The sequence below is a fragment of the Haemaphysalis longicornis genome, unplaced genomic scaffold, assembly GCF_048455015.1.
Source record: "Haemaphysalis longicornis isolate Haplotype H1 unplaced genomic scaffold, Haemaphysalis longicornis Haplotype H1 scaffold_5, whole genome shotgun sequence".
Taxonomy (NCBI): Eukaryota; Metazoa; Arthropoda; class Arachnida; order Ixodida; family Ixodidae; genus Haemaphysalis; species Haemaphysalis longicornis.
The window spans coordinates 117,283,835-117,311,106 of record NW_027526385.1 but is presented as its reverse complement, the minus strand read 5'-3'; positions in this window follow the sequence as shown (position 1 = coordinate 117,311,106).

Sequence of the window (27,272 nt, the reverse complement as noted above, 5' to 3'; positions counted from 1 at the left end):
ATACGGGTAATTCTAGAGATGGCACGGTTTGAAAGTAGTTGTCGACACGTAAACAGCTCGAGCGTTTTGCGCATAACGTTCATGTAAATGGACATTACCCAGTTCGTTTAATCTAAATATCGGCCCTACAATGCTACGAACGCGGATTAGTTCAGGACATCATTTGACCACTCATACGAGGAGGTTATTGGAACCGTCCACGGATAGTAAATCGTTCCCCGGGGATCTCCATTGTAGGACGTCTTTCGGCATCAGATATGACCATTTCACGTTTGCCATTAGCCAGAATGCACTCCCCGTACACTCAGTCTATGCCCTTTTAAAGGGTTTTTTCATAGGTTGAGGAGTTTCTGTGGGATAATGGCCTGGTTCGAAAAGTGCCATTTTTCCACGTCACCGGGACATATTTCATGTGCCCTTGATACAATTGTAGCAACGAAACTCTTCAAGCAGCACCATTGGAAGGGCAGCTGGAGGGCTATCAGCACGCTCTGAAAATATGTGCCGCGGACATAAAAAAAACCGCGGCGAATACATCTCGCTTTTGCATGCTAAGCGTTTTGTTAGCCCTATCAGCAGGCATATGCTATTAGAAACCGCGACTGGTTTCAAATCTCTTTTCAACTTGTTCCAGAAAAGAGAATTCGGCTATGGATAGTGTCGTAGTTTGATTGTGGTCATCCTCTCCCCGAGTTTCGCAATACGACATGGACATTTCAAATGATCCGCGACCTAGCTATTCTCGCAACACTGGCATGCATTGTAAGTGGAAAGGGCCGCTCACAGGTTTCTGTCATCACTATTGTGAAAAACGCGAGGTAATGTCCACTTTGTCGTACGTAGAAGCACTGGGTGGTTAACTACAGTTTTTTTGCTTCATACGCACCACTTTGGCTATTTTCCCCGCGCCATTTTCCCTGCCAGTTGCTACAGAATATGTAAATATCTGCGTCGCTAAGGAATATAGAAATGAAGACCACGGGTTGGGGTACGAGCGTCGGCCAGTGTATCCTGTGTTTTTAAGACAGCAGTATGGCTATGTAGTTTCTAATATTTAAGGAGCCGCGTCTTTGTAGACCCAATAAATGGGTAACGCTAGAGGATCGTAACCTTACAGTAACCATAGAGTGACTTCGGATATTGCCACTGGCGTTGAATGCGTGCATACCATTTCGCGTGCGCGCAATGCCTGAAGATCGGCGACGGGTCCATACTTACCTTCAATCGCCTGCAGCGTTTTTGGAGACTTCACGTGCGCGCGCGGATCAGGCAGTGAGCGGTAGGCCTTTCTTTTTTCCTTCACGCGCATTCACGCCTCCCCACGCAACCGCAGCCGGCATTACACGGCACCCAAACATTTTCTCATGGTTGCACTCTCCACCCACGCCAAGCTACCCGGCCTGCTGCAGAAAGTCGTCGTATGAGTTTACCGATAGCTTGCTGCTGAAATGCGGCCCGAGAACGCGATGAGGGGGAGGGGGGATGCGACACCTGCATCTTCCACCAACACGGATCAGCGGGACCGCAGCAGCACTCCGGGACCACTTCGTCGGCCCAGCGCATTGCGCGCGTCTTGGTCCAACAGTATACGTGCGCGTCACGTCTACCCGGCCACGAGAACGAGAAACAGAACATCCACAACGCAGAAGTAGCCGCGATCCTGACCCACCCTCAAATGAATCAAGCAACCTGGCGTGCGCTAACGACAGCACGTCATGAGAATTGATGAGGGATACTCAGCCGTTCAAACCAATTTTATTTCATGTTTTCATCAGGCATTATTACCCTATCGTGCCGCTGCGTCTTCTCGGCTAAACTCTGCGCAGACCCACTGAAATGGGAAACAGGGAACAGCACGTTCCCTGTTTCCCATTTCAGTGGGTCTCGTCACAGGGCTCGTCACATTGATGATTGATTGTGGGCTTTAACGTGCCGACACTACACAGGCGATGAGGAGCGTCGTAGTGGAGGGTTGCAGGTTAATTCATTCATTTTGCCGAACTAAGTAAAGCAACTTTTAAAGACGTTAGCCATGTTGTAATCTAAGTTTTTGAACACATCAGGTTTTGCTGAGAAGGTGGTCCAGTTTACGTCATATTACGTTTCTTCAAACCGGAGACCTTGCAGAGCGCACGTATGGGTGTTTCGGAGCCTTTAAGTTGTTCCGACATGCTATAAGGTTTTGGGGTGCCAAGCTTACGCCACATTCTTCGTTTCAACCATGAAAAGGCAGACTTCTTTCAAAAAACATTCTAGCATCCGTGTCGCGTTAGCTTAAGCCATAAACCTAATTCCGCTCGGGCTGTGTCAATTTAAGAGGTATGTTTTCGCGCGTGTTGTCATGGGCTTGCAAAAATTACGCAACAAAAGCTCGGCCCCCGCAGTATAAATTGCACCACTAGTAAACATTTTTTAAGTTCATATTTTACAGAGGAATGCTACAAAAACTTACAAGAGGTTTTTATTTTGTTTCCTACAAATAATATTTTCGTTTGTCTCAGGCTTTTTTTCTGTGCCCACAAATGTCAAGAAAATTCAACCATTATACTTCGATGTTCAGTTGCCCATTTAGACATTCTTTGGGCACGCCAAAAACACTTTGAAGTACAGTTATCGCCCCAATAAACACAATTAGAACGCAAAAGGGTGCCCAAAGACAATTTCTATATGATGTCTGTTGGGCTGAAGTTATTTGTGCCCTCGTTCTGTCACGAAATAAGTGATACATAACACCTGTAACAATACGAGTAAACACACGCTTCCACAAATATTTGAAATCGCTCCAAAAATTTTCGGAATTCTCAAGGAAAGCTTTGTGACTGCAAACATTTTCCTTTGAGTTTTGATGGAAAGAAGATCCGGCCGCGTGTTTATTTATAAATAGATATGATCTACGCACAAGTTATTTCTATACTTGTTTCTTGAACAAGGCAGTGTTTCCACGTGTCTGACCGGTGCAGTAGTCTTGGTGATCTTCCTAAACGGGTCAACAAAATCGGTGTGCGGTGGGGCGGCGTGATTAAATATTGTTATGCTTGTGTAATTGCTCTTATGACCACTCTAATTGTTCTAATGATCGCGCTCGCTTACATGTCGTTGCAGATGCATTTATGAAAACCTTTACTTAGACTCTCTAGCAGATGTGTTTAGGGATGATAAATATTTACTCAACTATCCCCTAGCAACACTGCAAGCCCCATGACGCCTTTGGTTCAGACGGTGGTGCGTTCGACAACGTTTGCCGCGATTCGACTAATCCAAACTAATAGCCCCTCTTAATGGCGTGTTGCAGTAGCCTAAACAAAAATTGACACCACCTGTTATACCAGTGATGGCTGGATTGCCAACCGAAAGTCCCTTTTTGGTTACCCTGCTGCTGAGTCATCATATATCTTTCCTGCCTCAGCTTACTACCGAAACTTCAGTTACTGAGCGCCATTATGAACGCTTCATATTTTTGATGAAATGTTATTTATCTCGGCGTCGTGTTTCGCCCACCGTAAAACTAGAAGCGTCGACTTAACGCATACGAAGTAAAGTAACTTTCAAACTCTCTTTTTAAGATCATATGAAGCCAATAAGAGCAAATATAATCTTGCAACCATCATACTTTCGGGAAATATCAACTTTAATAAAAGTTGCTTTGCCATTCCGAGTGGAATAATCTCGGCTCGCGGCAATTTAAATATTCTCTCTAAAGCGGCCATGACCCCTTTATATCCCACATGCGTCAAAGTGCATGTGTAAGCTCAAGAATTAAGCCCCAATGCTTGAAACGTTTTCATTTGGAATCGGTGTTTAAAAACATAAAGTTCGTAAACAATAAAATAATATAATGGAATTGGTTGACTATTATGACAAGACGTTCACTGGATGTCATTCACATGCCATTCCCCGTAGGGGCAATGGCGCATGTCACCATCAGTTCGCACGTTTGGACATTAAAACTAAACCTGAATATTACCAGGTTGACAAAAATTCGGAATTTTTTATTAAATGCAAGTTTTCCTCCTATGTGGGTTTTGAGTTAAGGCTAGCGTGAACGACATAGAAATGGAACAAAAATGCTAGATTTACATATGTAAAGCTTGAATATTTGGAAGTGTATATATAGTTAAACGTGTGGCTAACATTATACGTTTTTTTACGAAACCTTCTCAATACTCTATTTGTACTCCCTTTAAAATTATTCGGAACAGTATGTTCTCTTGCACACAAAAGGGCAAATATTGTAAGGTTTCAGAGACAGCACCTGCTATGTTTTGATGTTTCAATGTTCGTCCCCATGTATGAGCTTTCTTCCTTAGGTATACACAAGTAAAGGCGGAATGTCCAAGCCAACACGTCAGCCCTGTATAACGAACTCGAGAACAAGGGTGGCATTTGGCCGCTGCGCTTCAGGGAAAAAGAACTAAGTAATAATGCACTACACATGAGCGGAATAAATGGAGGCCCCAACCTCGGTCCAGGTCACCAGATGCTGACTTCCTGGTGGAAGTAATTCCTAATTAGCAACAGCGGACTTTTGAACTGATTATAAGTCAACTTCGGAAATAACGTCACCTGTGAGGCAGGAAATGTACCTGCAAAGTCATCGTTCAGTTTGTTATTTTCCTTGTTGGTGAACAAAAAAAAATGTTGCGCATGTTTGAAATCAGTTTCGAGAGAAGAGCGGCTGTTAAGTTTGAGTACCTCAATGAAATAATAAAGACCTGCCTTCAGCTCCGCCATCGCTGTACTTGAATAGGGGTAGCGTGTTTGTGTGTTTTTTCGCTTTCATGCCGCTTGGGTGGTGCGCAGCACAGCAGCGGGAACGCTGTACCCCTATCACGATTGTATCGGCAAAGCCAGCATGTGGCATAATATGGGGGAAGCGGGCGGAGATGCGCGTCTAGCCAACAGAGGTATCCGCAGCCAGACGAATGTTGTAAATAAACTTTTTCAGAGCCTGAGACGCACCTGCGTAGTCTTGTATAACGAAGAGGTTAATTATTTCCGTTTGTGTGTTGAAAAGGTATTTGTGTCTTGCTGGCTGCCTCCTCAGTATTCGTCCAGCTTGTCTGTGGCTCTAGAGGGAGGTTTCTCTTTGAAACCACCAGAGTACCATTAAACGACGCTACAACGAACGATTCAACTACGGAATATCATGTGCAACAAAGCATGCCTAATGACCTAACCAGATCCGTATGTTTCCTATTATTTGTCAACGCCACTTCAGCGAAGACCCCTGCAGGGAATTTACCTGCCTAAAAAACTTCACGTGTTTCTAATGCCTAAATAAGTTGTCTGATACCGAATACGCCCACCCTCAAACGTGGTGACCGGCGCTCTTGAGTGATCCATTTCAGCCACGGAGCCACAGGAATCGAAAGACATGTAGAGCCCTTGTTAAGGAGCAGCATGGGTTGTGATGAACGACTATGACGTTTCGGTGGACGAGCAGTTCCTGCTTTGCTCTATCCAGACGACAAACAACATCGTAGAGGCCATCATAGAGGAAACGAACGCCAATGATGATCAGGCGAGCAGGGATGAAACGCTTGCACAAGATCCCATCGTTTTGACTACCCATGAAGCGGTGCGCCATTTGACGCGCTACAGATATATAACTAGCCAATCTCTGACCCCGCGCCGCAGCACGTCGTGATCCTCGATAGCATCAGGTTGGCGTTGGTTGCGCATTCAGTACGTCATACTACCGTGCAGAAGGAAATTCACCTTTTTTGCTGATTTCAGTTTACGTGTGATGACGGTTTATCGGAGTACGCTTGTGTGCCTTATAGGGGGTCCGAAAGATCCTCACGCAAGTAATATAGTGACGTGTATAACAAACAATTATCACGGTCCGATAAAGGTCGTTATATAGGTATTTGACTCAGGTTTTTTCTAGTAGACATGTGCACTTAAAGAATTACATCGGGCGAGACGCAGCGGCATTCTCCTTGGCAGACATACGCCAGCTGTGGGATCATCCGTGATTCAAAGTCGGAATTGTGCCGAAGCGCCAGTGTCTGTAAGAGATGTTGTACTAGACAACGCTGCAGTGCGCAGGTGGAATTTGCTCGGCGCCGGCTTGTGCTGGCATACGTCAATGCGCAAACGGTCACAATTTGTAGAGCAGGATGCCTTCTATCTTAATGGAGAAAGGCGCTAACGAAAATATATGATTTCCCCGCATTTTGTTTTCGTACGGTACGCGCCGACCGAACATTGATTTTTAGCCTTGCGTATTTGATACGTTTACTTTTGTTTGCTGGCGTATTTCGGCGAACTTGTCCATGTTTCAAAGAAAGTGATTTTGAGCACCTGCCTAAGGTAGAATTTGGTAACGTGATTTTTGCACACACACACACCTACAGTTGCTGGTTGTTGTGGCCTCTCAGCGGCACCCTAAGGTTCGTAATAGCTTTCCCTCCTCCCTTCGCTGTGACGTCTCTTGTGAGAGGGGCGACCCCAACTGAGAAGTTGGTATTATGGGAGGGGCTATAGAGGAGCCTGTCAAACGAATCAGAGGGAAAGAGAATCGAAGGCAGGAGACATTCGCGAGTGATGTACGTCGCGCTAAGCGTATTTGAGTATTGTTTAGGCGCAACATCTATAGAATAAACATCGCAACAGAAATTTTGGATCATCTGTACTTATATGTAAGCACATACGATTTCCAGTAATTTAAAAAATTTAACACCAGAAATGTAAGATCCCTTGACTACTTCATTACCGGAACGGACATGGGACAGATCGGTCAGGACCAAACCAGCCGCTACTGCCGTGTAGCCAACAGTGCAGTCAACGGCGCGTAAGGGTCGTTTTTTGACTTCAGGAATTGACGTCCGTCTTCATATCTGCCTCACTTCAACCAAAAACTTCCATCATCCGCATATAGATGCTGGTGCCTTAGGTTTTTACACAAACGGGTCAACGCACTTCCTCTGTCCTATGCATTGCCTGCGTCGAAGAATAATGAGACTTTTGATTGTCAATCAGCAATCAGAAAACATAACATTGTGCTGATATTGTCAGATTCGGTATTGGGCGCAGCGTTGTGCGCTGATCGGGGAACATTCGACTTACATGGAACTCCCAGTGTGCAATTTAGGTTATCAATTCCAGAGATATTTGTAAATCGAATGTTTTCCATTGTTTCCCATAATTGCTGTAGCTTCCACATGAAGAGTACTTCACAGCCGCAATGTGTTCACACATTTCTGCGAAGTTTGAGGGTAGTCGTAATCTGAAGAATTGAGGGCGAAATGTCAGGCATCGATTTACCATCTTAAGCAGTTATCTTCATAACATATTATACATCGTGCTCCCCTACGTGGAAAGCCTTGCTCGAACGTAGGGACATGTCGATATAGTGCGCATTTTTTTTGGGGGGGGGGGGACTGAGGGGGGGGCATTCTTGGATTGTGTGTTTTTCGAGGAGGGGATACTGAAGCGCGAATGTCACAATTCCGTGGCACCTTCTAAACGTGAATTCATATTTTCATGACTGCAGCCAGCCTACCGTTGCACAACAGGGCTTTAGCAGACGCGTTTCGGATACATTTTGTAACCACTCTCAGAACCGCTCCCCAGAATTGTTGCAGAAGTGAAAGGACTGAGAAAGATTACGGTACACTGCACTATAGACGGGCCTAGAAACGGCAGGGCTCTGCATCTTTCTTTAACGGTAAGTTGATGATACGGCTAATTCTAGCGATGGCACGGTTTGGAAGTAGTTGGTGACAGGTAAACAGCTCGAGCTTTTTTGCGCATTACAGTCATGTGACTGGACATTACCAAGTTTGTCCAATCTAACTATCGGCCGCACAATGCTGGTAACACGGCTTAGTTCAGGACATCATTTCCCCACTCGAACGAGGAGGTTATTGGAACTGGTCATATTTTTGATGAAATGTTATTTATCTCGGCGTCGTGTTTCGCCCACCGTAAAACTAGAAGCGTCGACTTAACGCATACGAAGTAAAGTAACTTTCAAACTCTCTTTTTAAGATCATATGAAGCCAATAAGAGCAAATATAATCTTGCAACCATCATACTTTCGGGAAATATCAACTTTAATAAAAGTTGCTTTGCCATTCCGAGTGGAATAATCTCGGCTCGCGGCAATTTAAATATTCTCTCTAAAGCGGCCATGACCCCTTTATATCCCACATGCGTCAAAGTGCATGTGTAAGCTCAAGAATTAAGCCCCAATGCTTGAAACGTTTTCATTTGGAATCGGTGTTTAAAAACATAAAGTTCGTAAACAATAAAATAATATAATGGAATTGGTTGACTATTATGACAAGACGTTCACTGGATGTCATTCACATGCCATTCCCCGTAGGGGCAATGGCGCATGTCACCATCAGTTCGCACGTTTGGACATTAAAACTAAACCTGAATATTACCAGGTTGACAAAAATTCGGAATTTTTTATTAAATGCAAGTTTTCCTCCTATGTGGGTTTTGAGTTAAGGCTAGCGTGAACGACATAGAAATGGAACAAAAATGCTAGATTTACATATGTAAAGCTTGAATATTTGGAAGTGTATATATAGTTAAACGTGTGGCTAACATTATACGTTTTTTTACGAAACCTTCTCAATACTCTATTTGTACTCCCTTTAAAATTATTCGGAACAGTATGTTCTCTTGCACACAAAAGGGCAAATATTGTAAGGTTTCAGAGACAGCACCTGCTATGTTTTGATGTTTCAATGTTCGTCCCCATGTATGAGCTTTCTTCCTTAGGTATACACAAGTAAAGGCGGAATGTCCAAGCCAACACGTCAGCCCTGTATAACGAACTCGAGAACAAGGGTGGCATTTGGCCGCTGCGCTTCAGGGAAAAAGAACTAAGTAATAATGCACTACACATGAGCGGAATAAATGGAGGCCCCAACCTCGGTCCAGGTCACCAGATGCTGACTTCCTGGTGGAAGTAATTCCTAATTAGCAACAGCGGACTTTTGAACTGATTATAAGTCAACTTCGGAAATAACGTCACCTGTGAGGCAGGAAATGTACCTGCAAAGTCATCGTTCAGTTTGTTATTTTCCTTGTTGGTGAACAAAAAAAAATGTTGCGCATGTTTGAAATCAGTTTCGAGAGAAGAGCGGCTGTTAAGTTTGAGTACCTCAATGAAATAATAAAGACCTGCCTTCAGCTCCGCCATCGCTGTACTTGAATAGGGGTAGCGTGTTTGTGTGTTTTTTCGCTTTCATGCCGCTTGGGTGGTGCGCAGCACAGCAGCGGGAACGCTGTACCCCTATCACGATTGTATCGGCAAAGCCAGCATGTGGCATAATATGGGGGAAGCGGGCGGAGATGCGCGTCTAGCCAACAGAGGTATCCGCAGCCAGACGAATGTTGTAAATAAACTTTTTCAGAGCCTGAGACGCACCTGCGTAGTCTTGTATAACGAAGAGGTTAATTATTTCCGTTTGTGTGTTGAAAAGGTATTTGTGTCTTGCTGGCTGCCTCCTCAGTATTCGTCCAGCTTGTCTGTGGCTCTAGAGGGAGGTTTCTCTTTGAAACCACCAGAGTACCATTAAACGACGCTACAACGAACGATTCAACTACGGAATATCATGTGCAACAAAGCATGCCTAATGACCTAACCAGATCCGTATGTTTCCTATTATTTGTCAACGCCACTTCAGCGAAGACCCCTGCAGGGAATTTACCTGCCTAAAAAACTTCACGTGTTTCTAATGCCTAAATAAGTTGTCTGATACCGAATACGCCCACCCTCAAACGTGGTGACCGGCGCTCTTGAGTGATCCATTTCAGCCACGGAGCCACAGGAATCGAAAGACATGTAGAGCCCTTGTTAAGGAGCAGCATGGGTTGTGATGAACGACTATGACGTTTCGGTGGACGAGCAGTTCCTGCTTTGCTCTATCCAGACGACAAACAACATCGTAGAGGCCATCATAGAGGAAACGAACGCCAATGATGATCAGGCGAGCAGGGATGAAACGCTTGCACAAGATCCCATCGTTTTGACTACCCATGAAGCGGTGCGCCATTTGACGCGCTACAGATATATAACTAGCCAATCTCTGACCCCGCGCCGCAGCACGTCGTGATCCTCGATAGCATCAGGTTGGCGTTGGTTGCGCATTCAGTACGTCATACTACCGTGCAGAAGGAAATTCACCTTTTTTGCTGATTTCAGTTTACGTGTGATGACGGTTTATCGGAGTACGCTTGTGTGCCTTATAGGGGGTCCGAAAGATCCTCACGCAAGTAATATAGTGACGTGTATAACAAACAATTATCACGGTCCGATAAAGGTCGTTATATAGGTATTTGACTCAGGTTTTTTCTAGTAGACATGTGCACTTAAAGAATTACATCGGGCGAGACGCAGCGGCATTCTCCTTGGCAGACATACGCCAGCTGTGGGATCATCCGTGATTCAAAGTCGGAATTGTGCCGAAGCGCCAGTGTCTGTAAGAGATGTTGTACTAGACAACGCTGCAGTGCGCAGGTGGAATTTGCTCGGCGCCGGCTTGTGCTGGCATACGTCAATGCGCAAACGGTCACAATTTGTAGAGCAGGATGCCTTCTATCTTAATGGAGAAAGGCGCTAACGAAAATATATGATTTCCCCGCATTTTGTTTTCGTACGGTACGCGCCGACCGAACATTGATTTTTAGCCTTGCGTATTTGATACGTTTACTTTTGTTTGCTGGCGTATTTCGGCGAACTTGTCCATGTTTCAAAGAAAGTGATTTTGAGCACCTGCCTAAGGTAGAATTTGGTAACGTGATTTTTGCACACACACACACCTACAGTTGCTGGTTGTTGTGGCCTCTCAGCGGCACCCTAAGGTTCGTAATAGCTTTCCCTCCTCCCTTCGCTGTGACGTCTCTTGTGAGAGGGGCGACCCCAACTGAGAAGTTGGTATTATGGGAGGGGCTATAGAGGAGCCTGTCAAACGAATCAGAGGGAAAGAGAATCGAAGGCAGGAGACATTCGCGAGTGATGTACGTCGCGCTAAGCGTATTTGAGTATTGTTTAGGCGCAACATCTATAGAATAAACATCGCAACAGAAATTTTGGATCATCTGTACTTATATGTAAGCACATACGATTTCCAGTAATTTAAAAAATTTAACACCAGAAATGTAAGATCCCTTGACTACTTCATTACCGGAACGGACATGGGACAGATCGGTCAGGACCAAACCAGCCGCTACTGCCGTGTAGCCAACAGTGCAGTCAACGGCGCGTAAGGGTCGTTTTTTGACTTCAGGAATTGACGTCCGTCTTCATATCTGCCTCACTTCAACCAAAAACTTCCATCATCCGCATATAGATGCTGGTGCCTTAGGTTTTTACACAAACGGGTCAACGCACTTCCTCTGTCCTATGCATTGCCTGCGTCGAAGAATAATGAGACTTTTGATTGTCAATCAGCAATCAGAAAACATAACATTGTGCTGATATTGTCAGATTCGGTATTGGGCGCAGCGTTGTGCGCTGATCGGGGAACATTCGACTTACATGGAACTCCCAGTGTGCAATTTAGGTTATCAATTCCAGAGATATTTGTAAATCGAATGTTTTCCATTGTTTCCCATAATTGCTGTAGCTTCCACATGAAGAGTACTTCACAGCCGCAATGTGTTCACACATTTCTGCGAAGTTTGAGGGTAGTCGTAATCTGAAGAATTGAGGGCGAAATGTCAGGCATCGATTTACCATCTTAAGCAGTTATCTTCATAACATATTATACATCGTGCTCCCCTACGTGGAAAGCCTTGCTCGAACGTAGGGACATGTCGATATAGTGCGCATTTTTTTTGGGGGGGGGGGACTGAGGGGGGGGCATTCTTGGATTGTGTGTTTTTCGAGGAGGGGATACTGAAGCGCGAATGTCACAATTCCGTGGCACCTTCTAAACGTGAATTCATATTTTCATGACTGCAGCCAGCCTACCGTTGCACAACAGGGCTTTAGCAGACGCGTTTCGGATACATTTTGTAACCACTCTCAGAACCGCTCCCCAGAATTGTTGCAGAAGTGAAAGGACTGAGAAAGATTACGGTACACTGCACTATAGACGGGCCTAGAAACGGCAGGGCTCTGCATCTTTCTTTAACGGTAAGTTGATGATACGGCTAATTCTAGCGATGGCACGGTTTGGAAGTAGTTGGTGACAGGTAAACAGCTCGAGCTTTTTTGCGCATTACAGTCATGTGACTGGACATTACCAAGTTTGTCCAATCTAACTATCGGCCGCACAATGCTGGTAACACGGCTTAGTTCAGGACATCATTTCCCCACTCGAACGAGGAGGTTATTGGAACTGGTCATATTTTTGATGAAATGTTATTTATCTCGGCGTCGTGTTTCGCCCACCGTAAAACTAGAAGCGTCGACTTAACGCATACGAAGTAAAGTAACTTTCAAACTCTCTTTTTAAGATCATATGAAGCCAATAAGAGCAAATATAATCTTGCAACCATCATACTTTCGGGAAATATCAACTTTAATAAAAGTTGCTTTGCCATTCCGAGTGGAATAATCTCGGCTCGCGGCAATTTAAATATTCTCTCTAAAGCGGCCATGACCCCTTTATATCCCACATGCGTCAAAGTGCATGTGTAAGCTCAAGAATTAAGCCCCAATGCTTGAAACGTTTTCATTTGGAATCGGTGTTTAAAAACATAAAGTTCGTAAACAATAAAATAATATAATGGAATTGGTTGACTATTATGACAAGACGTTCACTGGATGTCATTCACATGCCATTCCCCGTAGGGGCAATGGCGCATGTCACCATCAGTTCGCACGTTTGGACATTAAAACTAAACCTGAATATTACCAGGTTGACAAAAATTCGGAATTTTTTATTAAATGCAAGTTTTCCTCCTATGTGGGTTTTGAGTTAAGGCTAGCGTGAACGACATAGAAATGGAACAAAAATGCTAGATTTACATATGTAAAGCTTGAATATTTGGAAGTGTATATATAGTTAAACGTGTGGCTAACATTATACGTTTTTTTACGAAACCTTCTCAATACTCTATTTGTACTCCCTTTAAAATTATTCGGAACAGTATGTTCTCTTGCACACAAAAGGGCAAATATTGTAAGGTTTCAGAGACAGCACCTGCTATGTTTTGATGTTTCAATGTTCGTCCCCATGTATGAGCTTTCTTCCTTAGGTATACACAAGTAAAGGCGGAATGTCCAAGCCAACACGTCAGCCCTGTATAACGAACTCGAGAACAAGGGTGGCATTTGGCCGCTGCGCTTCAGGGAAAAAGAACTAAGTAATAATGCACTACACATGAGCGGAATAAATGGAGGCCCCAACCTCGGTCCAGGTCACCAGATGCTGACTTCCTGGTGGAAGTAATTCCTAATTAGCAACAGCGGACTTTTGAACTGATTATAAGTCAACTTCGGAAATAACGTCACCTGTGAGGCAGGAAATGTACCTGCAAAGTCATCGTTCAGTTTGTTATTTTCCTTGTTGGTGAACAAAAAAAAATGTTGCGCATGTTTGAAATCAGTTTCGAGAGAAGAGCGGCTGTTAAGTTTGAGTACCTCAATGAAATAATAAAGACCTGCCTTCAGCTCCGCCATCGCTGTACTTGAATAGGGGTAGCGTGTTTGTGTGTTTTTTCGCTTTCATGCCGCTTGGGTGGTGCGCAGCACAGCAGCGGGAACGCTGTACCCCTATCACGATTGTATCGGCAAAGCCAGCATGTGGCATAATATGGGGGAAGCGGGCGGAGATGCGCGTCTAGCCAACAGAGGTATCCGCAGCCAGACGAATGTTGTAAATAAACTTTTTCAGAGCCTGAGACGCACCTGCGTAGTCTTGTATAACGAAGAGGTTAATTATTTCCGTTTGTGTGTTGAAAAGGTATTTGTGTCTTGCTGGCTGCCTCCTCAGTATTCGTCCAGCTTGTCTGTGGCTCTAGAGGGAGGTTTCTCTTTGAAACCACCAGAGTACCATTAAACGACGCTACAACGAACGATTCAACTACGGAATATCATGTGCAACAAAGCATGCCTAATGACCTAACCAGATCCGTATGTTTCCTATTATTTGTCAACGCCACTTCAGCGAAGACCCCTGCAGGGAATTTACCTGCCTAAAAAACTTCACGTGTTTCTAATGCCTAAATAAGTTGTCTGATACCGAATACGCCCACCCTCAAACGTGGTGACCGGCGCTCTTGAGTGATCCATTTCAGCCACGGAGCCACAGGAATCGAAAGACATGTAGAGCCCTTGTTAAGGAGCAGCATGGGTTGTGATGAACGACTATGACGTTTCGGTGGACGAGCAGTTCCTGCTTTGCTCTATCCAGACGACAAACAACATCGTAGAGGCCATCATAGAGGAAACGAACGCCAATGATGATCAGGCGAGCAGGGATGAAACGCTTGCACAAGATCCCATCGTTTTGACTACCCATGAAGCGGTGCGCCATTTGACGCGCTACAGATATATAACTAGCCAATCTCTGACCCCGCGCCGCAGCACGTCGTGATCCTCGATAGCATCAGGTTGGCGTTGGTTGCGCATTCAGTACGTCATACTACCGTGCAGAAGGAAATTCACCTTTTTTGCTGATTTCAGTTTACGTGTGATGACGGTTTATCGGAGTACGCTTGTGTGCCTTATAGGGGGTCCGAAAGATCCTCACGCAAGTAATATAGTGACGTGTATAACAAACAATTATCACGGTCCGATAAAGGTCGTTATATAGGTATTTGACTCAGGTTTTTTCTAGTAGACATGTGCACTTAAAGAATTACATCGGGCGAGACGCAGCGGCATTCTCCTTGGCAGACATACGCCAGCTGTGGGATCATCCGTGATTCAAAGTCGGAATTGTGCCGAAGCGCCAGTGTCTGTAAGAGATGTTGTACTAGACAACGCTGCAGTGCGCAGGTGGAATTTGCTCGGCGCCGGCTTGTGCTGGCATACGTCAATGCGCAAACGGTCACAATTTGTAGAGCAGGATGCCTTCTATCTTAATGGAGAAAGGCGCTAACGAAAATATATGATTTCCCCGCATTTTGTTTTCGTACGGTACGCGCCGACCGAACATTGATTTTTAGCCTTGCGTATTTGATACGTTTACTTTTGTTTGCTGGCGTATTTCGGCGAACTTGTCCATGTTTCAAAGAAAGTGATTTTGAGCACCTGCCTAAGGTAGAATTTGGTAACGTGATTTTTGCACACACACACACCTACAGTTGCTGGTTGTTGTGGCCTCTCAGCGGCACCCTAAGGTTCGTAATAGCTTTCCCTCCTCCCTTCGCTGTGACGTCTCTTGTGAGAGGGGCGACCCCAACTGAGAAGTTGGTATTATGGGAGGGGCTATAGAGGAGCCTGTCAAACGAATCAGAGGGAAAGAGAATCGAAGGCAGGAGACATTCGCGAGTGATGTACGTCGCGCTAAGCGTATTTGAGTATTGTTTAGGCGCAACATCTATAGAATAAACATCGCAACAGAAATTTTGGATCATCTGTACTTATATGTAAGCACATACGATTTCCAGTAATTTAAAAAATTTAACACCAGAAATGTAAGATCCCTTGACTACTTCATTACCGGAACGGACATGGGACAGATCGGTCAGGACCAAACCAGCCGCTACTGCCGTGTAGCCAACAGTGCAGTCAACGGCGCGTAAGGGTCGTTTTTTGACTTCAGGAATTGACGTCCGTCTTCATATCTGCCTCACTTCAACCAAAAACTTCCATCATCCGCATATAGATGCTGGTGCCTTAGGTTTTTACACAAACGGGTCAACGCACTTCCTCTGTCCTATGCATTGCCTGCGTCGAAGAATAATGAGACTTTTGATTGTCAATCAGCAATCAGAAAACATAACATTGTGCTGATATTGTCAGATTCGGTATTGGGCGCAGCGTTGTGCGCTGATCGGGGAACATTCGACTTACATGGAACTCCCAGTGTGCAATTTAGGTTATCAATTCCAGAGATATTTGTAAATCGAATGTTTTCCATTGTTTCCCATAATTGCTGTAGCTTCCACATGAAGAGTACTTCACAGCCGCAATGTGTTCACACATTTCTGCGAAGTTTGAGGGTAGTCGTAATCTGAAGAATTGAGGGCGAAATGTCAGGCATCGATTTACCATCTTAAGCAGTTATCTTCATAACATATTATACATCGTGCTCCCCTACGTGGAAAGCCTTGCTCGAACGTAGGGACATGTCGATATAGTGCGCATTTTTTTTGGGGGGGGGGGACTGAGGGGGGGGCATTCTTGGATTGTGTGTTTTTCGAGGAGGGGATACTGAAGCGCGAATGTCACAATTCCGTGGCACCTTCTAAACGTGAATTCATATTTTCATGACTGCAGCCAGCCTACCGTTGCACAACAGGGCTTTAGCAGACGCGTTTCGGATACATTTTGTAACCACTCTCAGAACCGCTCCCCAGAATTGTTGCAGAAGTGAAAGGACTGAGAAAGATTACGGTACACTGCACTATAGACGGGCCTAGAAACGGCAGGGCTCTGCATCTTTCTTTAACGGTAAGTTGATGATACGGCTAATTCTAGCGATGGCACGGTTTGGAAGTAGTTGGTGACAGGTAAACAGCTCGAGCTTTTTTGCGCATTACAGTCATGTGACTGGACATTACCAAGTTTGTCCAATCTAACTATCGGCCGCACAATGCTGGTAACACGGCTTAGTTCAGGACATCATTTCCCCACTCGAACGAGGAGGTTATTGGAACTGGTCAGGGCTGGTACATCGTTCCCCTGGGATCTCGATTGTAGGATGTTTTTTGGCAACAGATGGGATCATTTCGCGTTGGCCATTGGCCAGAATGCACTCCCCGTACACGCAGTCTATGCACTTTTAAAGAGTTTTTTCATATGTTGAGCAGTTTCTGTGGGAAAATGGCATGGTTGGAAAAGTGCAATTTTTACATGTTACCGGGACATATTTTATGTGTCCTTTATACAATTGTAGCAACGAAAGTCTTCAAGCAGCGCCATTGGAAGGGCAGCCGGAGTGCTATCAGGACTCTTTGAAAACATGTCCCGCGGACATATTAAAACGGCGACGAATACAACTCGCTTTTACATGCTAAGCGTCTTGTTAGCCCTTTCAGCAGGCATATGCTATTACAAACCGCGAGTGCTTTCATCTCTTTCAAAAGGGCAAATATTTCAAGGTTTCAGAGACAGCACCTGCTATGTTTTCATGTTTCAATGTTCGTCCCCATGTATGAGCTTTCTTCCTTAGGTATACAGAAGTAGAGCCGGAATGTCCAAGCCAACACGTCAGCCCTGTATAACGAACTCGAGAACAAGGGTGGCATTTGGCCGCTGCGCTTCAGGGAAAAAGAACTAAGTAATAATGCACTACACATGAGCGGAATAAATGGAGGCCCCAACCTCGGTCCAGGTCACCAGATGCCGACTCCCTGGTGAAAGTAATTCCTAATTAGCAACAGCGGACTTTTAATACTGATTATATGTCAACTTCCGAAATAACGTCACCTTTGAGGCAGGAAATGTACATGCAAAGTCATCGTTCAGTTTGTTATTTTCCTTGTTGGTGAACAAAAACATGTTGTGCATTTTTGAAATCAGTTTTGAGAGAAGAACGGCTGTTAAGTTTGAGTACCTCAATGAAATTATAAAGACCTGCCTTCAGCTCCGCCATCGCTGTACTTGAATAGGGGTAGCGTGTTTGTGTTTTTTTTCGCTTTCATGCCGCTTGGGTGGTGCGCAGCACAGCAGCGGGAACGCTGTACCCCTATCACGATTATATCGGCAAAGCCAGCATGTGGCATAATATGGGGGAAGCGGGCGGAGATGCGCGTCTAGCCAACAGAGGTATCCGCAGCCAGACAAATGTTGTAAATAAACTTTTTCAGAGCCTGAGCCGCACCTGCGTAGTCTTGTATAACGAAGAGGTTAATGATTTCCGTTTGTGTGTTGAAAAGGTATTTGTGTCTTGCTGGCTGCCTCCTCAGTATTCGTCCAGCTTGTCTGTGGCTCTAAAGCGAGGTGTCTCTTTGAAAACGCCATAATACCATTAAACGACGCTACAACGAACGCTTCAACTGCGGAATATCATGTGCAACAAAGGATGCCTAATGACCTAACCAGATTCGTATGTTTCCTACTATTTGTCAATGCCACTTCAGCGAAGACCCCTACAGCGAATTTACCCGCCTAAAAAATTCACGTGTTTTCAATGCCTAAATAAGTTGTTTGATAACGAATACGCCCACACTCAAATGTGGTGACCCACTGCCGATTGTGTTCCGGCGCTCTTGAGTGATCCATTTCGGCCACGGAGCCATAGGAATCGAAAGACATGTATAGCCCTTGTTGCGGAGCAGCATGGGTTGTGATGAACGACTATGACGTTTCGGTGGACGTGCAGTTCCTGCTTTGCTCTGACCAGACGACAAACAACATCGTAGAGGCCATCATAGAGGAAACGAACGCCAATGATGATCAGGCGAGCAGGGATGAAACGCTTGCATAAGGTCCCATCGTTATGACTACCCACGAAGCGGTGCGGCATTTGTCGCGCTACAGATATTTAACTCGCCAATCTCTGACCTCGCGCCGCAGCACGCCGTGATCCTCGATGGCATGAGGTTGGCGTTGGTTTGGCATTCAGTACGCCATTCTACCGTGCAGAAGGAAGTTCACCTTTTTTGCTGATTGCAGTTTAACTGTGATGACGGTTTATCGGAGTATGCTTGTGTGCCTTATAAGGGGTCCGAAAGATCCCCACGCAAGTAATATAGCGACGTGTATAACGAACAATTATCATGATTCAACACACGTTGTTATGTACGTATTTGACTGAGGTTTTTTAAGTTGACATGTGCACTTAATGCATTAGAACGGGCGAGACGCAGGGGCGTTCTCCTTGGCAGACGTATGCCAGCTGTGGGATCATTCGTGATTCACAGTATGAATTGTCCCGACGCGCCATTGTGTCTAAGAGATGTTGTACTGGACAACGCTGGAGGGCGCAGGTTGAAATTGCTCTTCACCATCGTGTGCTGGCGTGCGTCAATACGAAGACGGTCACAATTTGTAGAGCAGGACGCCTTTTCGTGTATTGGAGAAAGGAGGTAACGAAAATATGTGATTTCGTCGCGTTTTGTTTACGTAAGGTACGCGCCGACCGAACATTGTTTTTTAAATGCAGAGCATTTCAGTAACTCATGATGTCACCCGCGTTGACGTCCGTTGTCCGCACCGTTGTTGTCCCTACTATATAAAAAAGAAAATACTATACGGCGCCAGGTTTCGATCCCTCGACCCTGCGGGCGGAACGCAATGTACATGGTACTCTACACACTGCGCCACAAAGCCGACATAGAATGGGACGCTACTAACGCGCCTTATATCGTTACCTCATTCAAATTACTGCTGACCAGCGCTCTCTCGTAAGCAGTTGCCACAAGTGCAACAATATTAACGTAACGCAAACTACTTAACGTCGTGCGCCCCCGGAAATGCTCTGCATTTGATCGTGCCCCTCGCGGGGGGGATGTTTATACAGGAACTCCTACTTTTAGCGGACTCCTGGCGCCCTCTTTCTGCCATTGTAGAGACTATGAGGTGGTCTTCCAAGGGCGCCAAATTTGAATTCTACAAAATTGATTTTTATGTTCCAACTGTAACTTTTGCGTGAGAGAGAGAGAGAGAGAGAAAACATTTGTGTGCTCAAATGGGAGAGTGGTACCCTAGTCCGGGAATCCATGAGTTGCCCTCGTCGTCTTGGCCCGTGTCACCAGGAGAGTCTGGTCCTACGGTTGACAGCTGGTCAACAGTGTCTCCCACAGCTCAGAAAAGGAACGGGTAGAGAGGGGTGGTAGGGCTGGGTTGTGAGCGCATTCCACAATTATATTAAGCATTGCGTCTTTCTCATTTCAGATACGTATACTTTTGTTTGCTGGCGTATTTCGGCGAACTTGTCCATGTTTCAAAGAAAGTGCTTTGAGCACCTGCCTAAGGTAGAAGAATTTGGCAATGTGATTTTTGCACCCAAACCTACAGTTGCTTGTTGTTGTGGCCTCTCAGCGGCACTCTAGGGTTCGTAATAGCTTTCCCTCCTCCCTTCGCTTGGACGTCTCTTGTGAGAGGGGAGACCCCAGCTGAGAAGTTCGTATTATGGGAGGGGCTAACGACGAGCCTGTGAAACGAATCAGAGCGGATGAGGACAGACTGCAGGAGACATTCTGGCGTGATATATGTCGCGCTGAGCGTATATTGAGTATTCTTTGGGTCACCATCTATGAAATAAACATCTCAACAGCAACTTTGGATCATCTGTATTTAAATGTAACCACATACGATTTCCAGTAATTTAAACAATTTAATTATAATAACAATAACGCTTTATTCCGCAATATACTGAAAAAATAAAACGAGACAGGCCTGCCAAAGCCGCGTTGGTCTTGAGAGGTATTGTCTGGCAGGCAACGGAAACCGCAAATATCAAATAAACATTAACACAACTATAAAGCATAGTATAGCAGAACGCTTAATTATACATACAAACAAAAAAAGGGAGAACAAGTTGAGCTACGATACATAGATTACACCCGACAGAATAATAGCACTCGAGATTTAAAATACCAGCTTTTTTCCTAAACGGATCACAGCTTATCAGAAATTAGTCTACAAGAGCTCGAACGTCATATAACTCACAAACCGCGTTTAGCACACACCACCTGATATGGTTTGACGGAACGTGAAGTGCTGATTAAAAAAATGGAGTTGTAAAAGTTCAACAGTGACTAATCAGAAAAGTATATAGCATTGCTTTGAAGGCTGAAGGCGTTTGAAACCCATAAACACAATTTTGGCGAGACTAGACCCTAAAATGCAATTATATGTCTACAGGACGTAATACCTTTTTCAATGAGCGTTTCGTGTTTACAGAAAAAGTGCTGGGCAGCAATCTGTTATATTAGAAAAGGACATAATAATGACGCATTCTTAAAACGTACTTCGTTGAGCAACAAGGAATGCAGTATAAGGCGTTCGGTCATAAACAACAAACCGGTGTATATGGCTGCTTGAATGTGCTAGTCCAGAAATGTTTTATTGTGACAGTTTCCATTGTTAATTAATGAAAATTCGGTAAAGACAATACTTTAAAGACGTCGGCCTTATCTTTTCATTGCAGAGTATATCGTGCGCTACATTCTTTAAAATAAATCTGAGAATTCTGTAAATTCTAGCTTTCCGACGATGTGAACAGTGACTGTACAATGTTACACCATAGCGTAGGTTGCTGTAAGCTAAGGCATGCGTGACAGCTTTCCGTGCAGATATAGGCATGTAGTATTTATTATTATAACGCAGAGCCGATACAGCCCCAAGTGTTTTCACAAATGCGAAAAGTGCGAATTCCAGGAGCGGTCATTATCAATATGTTGACCGAGATACTTTACAGTGGGTACATACTTGATAGGTTAACACGTGCAACGGGAGCAATCATAGGTATGTAGCACGAACGAATGATCAATATTCACTTTTTAATAGATTATGAAAGCAAAATAATTGTGTCTTAGCAGCGTTGACTTTAGTTGAGTTATCTCTAAACCAATCCATTATGTTCATTGCTGCCCTTTGTAGTTACACCACCGCCGCCTTATACTCTTTAGCGGAAGCCATCAGAACAGTGTCATCAGCATACTGAAACAAAGAAACCGACACAGCGTTGACAACATCATTCACATAAATATTAAACAGCAACGGGCTCAGAATAGAACCTTGAGGAACTCCAGCTCTTAATAATGAAGCAAAACTTCGACAATCTCCTATTTTAACTGACTGGTGTCGGCCCCGAAGGAGATTTTTAAGCAACAAAAGGAAGACATCGTGGAAGCCAAGTAAGGAAACAAAAGGTCAAGGCAAACACTCTCGAAAGCCTGCTGACGTCAAGGAGGAGGCCGCAAGTCACATTATTACGTTCGAAAAGAGTTTAAAAGATCTGAAAAATCTTCCAGTAACGACTGCGTTCCCCTACCTTCAAGAAAAGCATACTGTCTAGGCGATAATATAAGACAAGTGTTTTTCGCAGCAGACTTATCTGACCAGAATTTAACCGAATTATAAGATCAGAATTTAACACCAGAATTATGAGATCCCTTGACTACTTGATTACCGGAACGGACATGGAATATCTCGGTCAAGACCAAACTAGCCGCTACTGCCGTTTAGCCGACAATGCAGTCAAGGGTGCGTTAGGGTTGTTATTTGACCTCAGGGATTGAAGTCTATCTTGATATCTGGCTCACTTGAACCAAAAAGTTAGATCATCCGCACATAGATGTTGGTGCCGTAGGTTTTTACACAAACGTGACAACGCACTTGCTCTGTCCTATGCATTACCATCGTCGAGGAATGAGACATTTGGTTGTGAATCAGCAGTCAGAAAATATAATATTGTGCTGATATTGTCAGATTCGGTGTTGGGCACAGCGTGGCACGCTGATCGGGGAACATTCTACTTACATGGAGCTCCCAGACTGCAATTTAGGGTGAGGTGAGGTGACTGTGAGAGCGAAAGAGGTTCCCAGCCTGCACCACATATGTATCGCAGGGAGAGAAAGGGAAGCGGAGGGGGTAGAAATATGGGTTGAGGTAGTGGTACAAAGGTGGTTGGGCCAGGAAACGAAAGGGGTAATGGGGAAGAGAAGATAGATAGCGACCACCGCCAGGGAACGGGAAAACTATCAGCGGGTTTTTGTTTTATTTTTTTGAACATGAAAGAAACATTTGTTTGAAACGAAAAATTAGAAAACTCTACAAGTATTAAAAGAAAAATAACAAAAACTAAAACTTAAGAGCACTTCGTTCTAAAAATTGTTCTTCACTGTCGACTTGGGTCCTTGGTAGACGTCTTGTCTTTTTTGTTCTTGCTCTTGAACTTCAGTTGATTTTGATTCCTATATCTTGGCTTGTTGATCTTGTTGTTCATGATTTGTTCGTGACCTGACTTGACCGCGTAAATACATCTGTTACGCCTGATGGTTTGTGATTATGTGTTGTTGGTATTCTGCTTGGTTTCCTTCTGTTGTTATGGTGTAAGAAGGAAATTACTGGAGATGTGGGTGGAGGAACCGTCACCAACATCGCGTTTCTGCTCCATCCCCGTATCATATCCAATCTTTTATATTGTCGTGATTGATCGTGTTGGTGTTCTGATACGTTTGGTCTGTTCGTATGCTTGTGGAATGAATCCGTTAATTTTTAAAATCATCTTTCTAAAATTAATCTTGTTTGCTCTTTCTTAATTATTTCCGGCTTTCTGTTCTCTAAGTGCTCTCCTAGTTTTTTAACGAGTGATTTCTTTCATTTATTAAAAGTGGGCATTCTGTAAGATTATGATCAAAGTTCTCTATATCCTTGCTACACTTGCATGTAGATGCCTGTGTTATTCTGAATCTTGAAAAATAATACGGGAATCTACCCTGCCCTGTCAGGGCTTGGGAAGAGTAGAAGTTTGTAGCAAAGTGGTCCGGAATAAGATTTACGTTTTTAATCAACCTATAAGTATAACTTGATTTGCCATCTTTATTCCACACCTTATTCCACTTCTGGATTAACTTCGTATATAAATAATTCCAAATGAATGATTTTGTTATTAGAACAAAAGTTGGTTCCCCGTTTCTTGCGCCTTCTTTCGCCAATTCATCTGCAAAGTTATTGACTATTTAGGAGTTGTATGCTTTTACATAACTGAGTTTTATACGTACTGCTGCATTCTCTCTAATGACCAGTTTTAATTCGTTAATTATTGGAATTGTGTTAAGTGGGTTTTTTAGTGCTTGGAGTAGCGACCAACTATCGGTAAATAGTTTATGGCTACTGTTTCCTTTGCTTGTTATTATAAATTCTGTTGCCTTTTTAATGGCTTTTAGTTCAGCTTCGTAGTTCGAACTGTATTCTGGAAGCTTAAATGTTTCCGTTCTTACTATTTGGTTGTTATTGTTAAATATTATAAACACTGCTCCTACTTCTTTTTCCGTCTTTGAACCATCCGTATCTATACGGTACGGTAGTCTACTATTTCTTCTGTGGGAGGGATTATAATACCACTTTCATTTGCTGGGTGATCTGTCTAGAAATCGTAACTTGTCGTTACATGAAAATGTTTTGCCCTCGTTTAGTACTCCATATTGTTCACTTTCTTTTTCAATTGTTAGATACACTGGCGTGATTTTTGCCATAATGTTTAAGGACAGGTTTGATGTTTTTTTAAAAGCTTTCTTTATCATTCGTTACGGTAACCTTTGAATCACCTGTAGTTTCCTTAAAGTAGTTACCTTCCGAGTGTACCACACCGGTGCTGCGTAGGTAAGGATTCTTTGAATGCCTCTCTTATACATAACTCGCACTAATTCTCTTTTTGAGCTCTTGTCGTCGTTTAGCGTCCTGTTCAGGTTGTATGTTATCTTAGCTATTTTTTCTTTTACATATTTTAGATGAGATAAAAATGTTAACTTATTATATATTATTACACCAAGTAAATTCATTTTGCTGACTGTTCTTATTCTGCTTGAACCTTTTTGGAGTATAGGTGGATGGGTTCCATACTGTTTTCCTATTATCATTGCTTGTGATTTGTCATTGTTAATTATTATTTCTTTGCTGACAGCCGAGTCATTGGTTATTTTTATTACTCTGTTTGTTTTTCTCCTGTATTTTTTTTATTTAAACTAAACTAAAGCTTGGATGTGGTTTTCATATGGGAGTTCTTTACCTAGTAAGTCAGCTATGGTGAAATTCCAGTAAAGTGGGCTAAGGGGTGAGCATTGTGGCGAGCCCACGTCTAATGGCTTAATAACCTTAATATTTTCAGATTCGTAGACAATCTTCCTCCTTGTAAGTAGACGATGTGTTAGTTTATTTAAATTGCTGTAATATTTGTATTCTTCTAGTTTTTTTGTTACTGTAACTGGTTTAATAGAGTTGAATGCGTTCTCAATGTCCAAAGACACGATTAAGGTGTTGGTTTTGTCTCGTTTCGCTGTTGTAGCCCTCTTTTTTATTTCTTGTGAAGCCCCTGTTGTTGAGTATTATGAGTAAAGCCATACTGATATTTATTAAAAAGGTAATTTTTTGAGAGGTGGTGATATGGTCGGTCCTTAACTAACTTGTCCGGAACTTTACCTAGGATGTAATTAATAGCTATTGGGCGAAATTTGCCTTCCTCGCATGTCTCGTCTGGCCTTGTTTTGCGGTTAAGCATTACCTTTGATTAATTCCATCCTTCTGGAAAATAACCGTACATAAAGCAGGCGTTAGATAAATTCAAAAAGAACTGATTGTGTTTCCTAAGATTGCTTGGATAACAGTGGTTTTAAGCTTGTCTGGTCCTGGTGGTATATCTTTCCTAAAATTATCCACAGCTAATGTTACTTCTAATTCGGTAAATGGGGTGTCGCTCTTCTTCGTCAATTCCAATCAACTTTATTGGGTATCTATTTTCCTTAGGTCTCTTGATTGGAAGGTCCTTTTTTTTCCTTGGAGGTGCGTCAAAATCTTTGCTGAGCCTTTCTTCGATGTGGTGGTGATTATTACACCTTCCCTCCCAGGTTTCATTGTAGCGTCTCGGAGACCAAGGTCAGGTGGATGGATGCTCTTTTTGATTAACGATGCCACCTCTTGTTTGCCCATTGTCCCTCAGGACTCGACCAGGGCGTAGGTTGGGTTCCTCTCTTCTGTTTTATCTGGTTCATCCTGGGGAGTGCCTTGCTCTCTGTTGCTTTCGTACTCTTTTTCGAGTTCGCTAATTCGTCCTCTTTGATAGGCCAGTTCCTCCCGTTTACACATAATGGTGCTCTGAAGTCTGACCTGCTCGGTTAGGATGACATCTACCTGTTCTTGCAGCTTCTCATTGTCCACTAACATACTTGCATTTGAACTAGGGCCTTTGTGATTGCCTTATCGGCACGTGAAAGTGTCGTAAGGGACGACTGCCTCTCCAGTTTCTCTTTCTGAACTTCTTTGTTAGTCTTCGTACCTTCGGCCTCTCTTGGTTGTCTTCCGAAAGGTTCCTGCGCTCCTCTGTCGCCTTGCTCTTCTTGTTCCTCTTCTGTTGATTCCTCCCAAGAGTCCTTTGTAGCTACTTCCTTTGATGTCTCTTCCTTCTTCTGTTTCCCTTTATCCTCTTCGTCTTCAAACCAGGGAATGTCCTTCCTGGTTTGTGAAGTCTCGTTGTCTTCCTGTCCTCCATGGGTGTGCTCTTTGGTGCCATCCTTCCTCTTCTGTTTCTTCTCCTTTTCCTTCCTCAGTTGTTCAAGTCTTACTTGTTGGGATGTACTATGCCCTGGTTTAGACGGAGCCGTTGATTCCTTGTTCCCTGTTGCACGATCGGGCGTTGTTCTTGGCTGTACGCCCCTGAAGTCGTCCCTCGACGTGCGGGGTGTAGCCACTTTACCTTTGGTGGGGTGCATATTTTTCCCCTTAGGGTTCTTCAGATTTCTCCAGCATCATTTGTTGTCCTTCCGTTATGCTCAGATTTTTTCTCCTTCTAACCAAGTGATTCTCGCAATCTGAGGCAAAAACAAACTTTTCTGCAAAATTTAGCAGATTTACTTTTGAAGATCTGGCAACACTGTAGCCCAGGTTTTTAGCCATGCGCTGTCCGGTGTTTTTCTTGCTTTTCTTACTTTTGCGGTTTCTACGCTTTTTCCTAGCGCTATCTCCGTAACTTTGTGGTTCATATGCCACAAATTTGATGAAAATCGTGAAGCCCTTCAAAAGCTACGCCCAATTTGGTTTGCTGGTAAATTGTTCTCGGAAGGATGCCGCCATGTTTGGCGGCAACCAGTATTTGCACCACAAGCAAGAATATTCCTTTTTCTTGATCTTGCCGCCTCACAGGTAAAAACCGATTACATTTTTCTTTTCGCTTCAATTTTAGCCTTGTTTTAGTCTTTATAACTAGATTATTGAGGCGGGAATTATGAAATTTGTCCACTTCAGATCCCCATCAGGTTTACCGTAGCATCGGATATTTCCTCCTCAAATTTCCTTATTTTCCGGCCGATTTCAGCGCGGTCTTCGATAACCGAGCGTTTTTGATGGGTTACACTTCTGTATAAGGACACGTAAAGGTACACACTCACTCTTTTTCTGACGTTTTCCAGAATTTTCTTGGGAGCTTGCTCGGAGCGGCCCGAACCGAGAGATGGCGCCAGGCAGAAGCGGCAACTACGGGGGGGGCAGTGGGGCTCGTGCCCCCCCCCCCCCGGACAGCTTTACG